We start from the raw sequence: 4885 nt of genomic DNA on the forward strand, positions 1-4885 counted from the left end.
GGGAGGTAGAGTGAATTTAGATATTAAAGGACATTTGTAGCTTGAATTGATATATATATATATATATATATATATATATATATATATATATATATGTGTGTGTGTGTGTGTGTGTGTGTGTGTGTGTATGTGTGTATGTATGTATCATGTAAAACACTACGTATATATGAATGTATGTATATTGTAAAACACAATATCATTATAACTTGATAAGAGTAACATATAAAGGCCTCATATCTGTCTTAGTAGCCTTCGAATTTGTTAAAATTTTACTGATTATAGCATTTTATTATACTCCTCATATAACTAGAATATGCGTGTGTGTATATATATAATATATATATATATATATATAATATATATATATATATATATATATATATATTATGTAAAACATAATGTCCATATAACCTAATTAAGATTAACAGGTGAGAAAATTCTTTATATAAAAGTCACGTGTATGGGTGGCTAAACATATATATGTGTGTGTATGTGTGTCTGTGTGTATGTATGTATATATATATATATACTATATATATATATATATATATATATATACATATACATATCTATATATATATATATATATATATATATATATATATATATACATATGTGTGTGTGTATGATATATATTATATATATATGTATATAATATATATATATATATATATATATATATATATATATATATATATGCATATATGTATACATATATATATATATATATATATATATATATATATAATATATGCATATATATATATGCATATATATATATATGCATATATATAATGTAATGCACAATGTCATTATAACCTGATTAAGATTAACAGGTGATAAAATTATGTATATTTTGTTATTTTCAAACGTTAATGAATAGCTACTTTTTGTCGTAACTGCTGATAAATCTCCATCGACACTCGGTAGCAACTTGGGAACTCTTAATACATTGTGAGAGCCTCAGCTGGCAGTGAAGGTTATACAGGCCTTATACCAGCACACGCTTTGGTTTGGCCCTTGACGAAACGCGAGTGGTTAGGGAGGTGAGGTCTCGCACGGACAGCCTTAGTGATGTACTTATTTTCAGTGCATGGTGTGAGATATTTTTTGCTTCTGTCCCCGTCGTTGGGGAAGACTATAGATAATATGAAAGTGTCAATATTGGTGATAACAGTGGCAATTTGGCGTTAACTGCATATTGTTATGGGGAGCAGTAATATGAACATTCTAATATCCGATATGGTCATAATGATAAGGCTTAAAACGTCAGTGACATATTTTAGAGTTTTATTATTATATTCATTAATGTAATGACTACTGGAATATTAACATTGCGACTACCATTAATGCTATCCAAGTTTTTCTTTTTAAGTTTGAGTGTTCATGCTATCATGAAAATTGTTGATTTTGTTCTTGTATAAACAACAGCTTCAGAGGGGAGAAATATCTTAGTCTGTCACCTTTTCCTCAAGGGATCAAGAGACTTGTCGCTTTCCCACTCGTATTCTGTGAGAACAAGGCGTGATTCGACCTTCAGTGATCCGACCTCCAGCTCACTCGAGCCGTGTGCTAAAATCTGGGTCAAATAATGCGTTGTTTCGCCAACGAACATTAAGATAAATACGCTATATTTTATTACAAATAATTGTTCTGTACTGTTTAACATGCACATTATTTATTTGTACATTTTCGTTCTAACATAATATCCCGTCCAAAAATTTGTGTAGCTTTAACAGAACGCAAAGCGCCTTTTCCAGACCTTTTGAGGCCTTTCCATAGACTGTTCCCACCGCCAACAAGAACAGCAACAGGAAAGTAGCTTGTTGGCATACTCCCCGAGTAAGCGAAAATTTATAATAAGAGGACCTCACCAGACTTGTGCTTTCATTGACTTGACTACATGAGTCTGTGCCAACCAACCAGCTCGAATGAATTACAAGCTTTCAAGACGCTTTGTGTCTCATTGGCGCGATTGCAATCCGTGATGCTGAATAGAGAGCAATGATAATAAGATAACAAAATCCATAAGTGCCTGACTGCAGGCCTCAACGACTTGGACGGAACATAATGTATACATATTTAAAAAATTTGGACCATAAGGTTAAAAGTTCAGCTTTTGCATTCCATTCCAGATTAATTGTAAATGAATACAATAGAGGGCCTGCCCTAATACACACACACACGTATATATATATATATATATATATATATATATGTATATATATACTATATATATATATATATAGTATATGTATATATATTTATATGTATATGATATGTATAAATAAAGGATTTTTTGCCACGAAGGAAAAAATTAAAAAGCTTTTTCATTTTTTCCTTCGTGGCAAAAAACCTTTATTTATACATAGCATCACGTTTTATATACTTCGTGATCAAGGTATTCATATATATATATATATATATCATTCGAGCTACAAATGTCCTTTCATATCTAATTCGCTCTACCTCGGAATTGATATTTTCATATATTTACCGAGGGGGAATTTTTTTAGTTGATAATAATTTCGTACCTCCATGGGATCGAACCACTGTCCAGTTGGACGGGGAACGCAATCAGGATCGGACAGTGACGCTACCGAAACGGCTATCAGAGAGTCTAAAGGTTTATATCGATTCTGACCATTACGATCTCGTTGTATTTGTAATTAGAATCGATATGAAACCCCTCCACCATGCTAGCCGACGGTGGTTCGATCCCATGGGGGTACGAAATTATTATCAACTAAAAAAATTCCCCCTCGGTACATATATGAAAATATATCAATTCCGAGGTAGAGCGAATTAGATATTAAAGGACATTTGTAGCTCGAATGATTTATATGAATCACGGTGATGTGATAAATATTCCAATATATATATCTATATTATATATATATATATATATATATATATATTATATATATATATATATATATATATATCACATCACCATGATTCATGTACATGCATTAAGCTGCAAATGTCGTTTAATGTCCGATTTGCTCTACCTCGGAAATTAATATATTTTCATATTATGTTAACCGAAGGGGAATTTTTTTAGTTGATAATAATTTCGTCCTCTCCTGGGTTCGAACCAGCGCCCAACGGGCAGACGAGATATCAGGACTTTAGTGACGTTATCGAGTCTAGGTAGAGCAAATTAGACATTAAAAGGACATTTGTAGCTTAATGCTATATATATATATATATATATATATATATATATATATATATATATATATATATTTTGAATGCATGAATGTATATATGTATGTGTCTTTGTGAGAGTATGTATCCAATGTGTATCTATAAGCACCGGAGGTCTGGAAACTTGGAAAAAAGGAGAAGCGAACATGACAGATTTTCCGGCCAATCTCTGGCTGTTCATTTTGGCGCGAAGTGGCTTCCATTCGGGAGAGGCGTAGGAGAGGCGGGAGGCCATTGCCGGGGAAAAGGCATATATACTACATGCCTCGCGCGCCCCGTGGAATTCCTCCTCCTTTTCCTTAATCTCATTTTCTTTACCGCCTTTTTTGATCAGTCCTCCCGGAAGTTTATTGTTTTAGCTATTGCTTTCTTTACAAGGTTTTCGTTTCATGGCTCCGCCGTCCGCGGCCAGATTTTGATTCCGATTTTCATTTTGGTTTTTCGTGTTGTGGTTCTCTTCTGGCTCGGCGGTTTCGCCTCCAGACACAAATTGTAAAACGAGGGCTCCCATTCAGCTGAATACGATTATTTCCGAGTTTGCCTCCTTCGCAAACCTCCTGCATCTCACAGATGAGTTGAATAAGATTGCCGTCATTTTCTTTTCTTTCTCTCTCAATGGCTTCGAAAACAAAAATGAAAGGAATCGTACCCTACCTGCTTGCCGAATTATATATGTATGTATGATATATATATATATATATATATATATATATATATATATATATATATATATATATATATATATATATATATATATATATACTTTTTCCTAAAGTACAGTAGGTGTTATACAGTGGCTAAATGCCTCTTAATATTATATATATATATATATATATATATATATATATATATATATATATACATATATGTATAACTGAATCACGAAAGTTAGGAACGTGATAAATCCATAAAGATAAATCCCACGAAGGAAAAATAAACGAAGGAGGTCTGCTATATATATATATATATATATATATATATATATATATATACTATATATATATATATATGTGTGTGTGTGTGTGTGTGTGTGTGTGTGTGTGTGTGTGTGTGTGTGTGTGTGTGTGTGTGTGTTCAAGGATAGACATTCTGTTCACATTACACCTATTCAAAATCTGACGTTTCACATACCTTGATTCATTCTTAGGGCTTTCTTAAACCTGAAAAAGCGGTTAATATTATGAATAATGGTACGCCTAAGATAAAAAAAAATATATACAAATATTTTTTCTCCCTATTTATATATATAAAAAAAAAAACAATAACAACACGATGACACCATGAAACCTGCCCATATTGGTGGTAAAAGTTAGACTTAAAACAGAGGTAAATGTAGTAAGTGAAAGGAAATACAAAATCAAAAACATTAGGAAATGATCAACCGAGTTGACGATGATTTCATGTTAAGTGTCGGAACAAACAGTATAATCATTATTTTACCACCAATATGGGTAAGTGTCCTGTGTTGTAACGGTGTCATCATGTTGCTTGTTTTTAATAAATAAGAAGAAAATACATAGCTTTTTTACATATAGATAGGGAGAGAAAAATATATATTTGTATAGACTTTTTATGTTATGTATACAATTAGTTATTAGTCTAACACCTTTTTCAGCCTTGAGTGTGTGTGTGTGTGTGTGTTTGTGTGTGTGAGAATTTTATCACATCACCATGA

The 4885-nt window shown here is 31.8% G+C and overlaps 2 protein-coding genes across 3 annotated transcripts in view; one reads left to right on the plus strand and one right to left on the minus strand.

The window, feature by feature from the left end:
• The window catches only part of LOC135195306 (mucin-17-like), a 140304-nt gene that overhangs the window by 132335 nt on the left and 3084 nt on the right, over window positions 1-4885 (minus strand). The gene's annotated exons all lie outside the window — the stretch shown is intronic.
• LOC135195660 (dipeptidase 1-like) overlaps window positions 1-4885 on the plus strand; it is a 333274-nt gene that overhangs the window by 72548 nt on the left and 255841 nt on the right. The window lies entirely within an intron of this gene.

Source organism: Macrobrachium nipponense, chromosome 16 (assembly GCF_015104395.2).
Source record: "Macrobrachium nipponense isolate FS-2020 chromosome 16, ASM1510439v2, whole genome shotgun sequence".
NCBI classification, from domain to species: Eukaryota; Metazoa; Arthropoda; class Malacostraca; order Decapoda; family Palaemonidae; genus Macrobrachium; species Macrobrachium nipponense.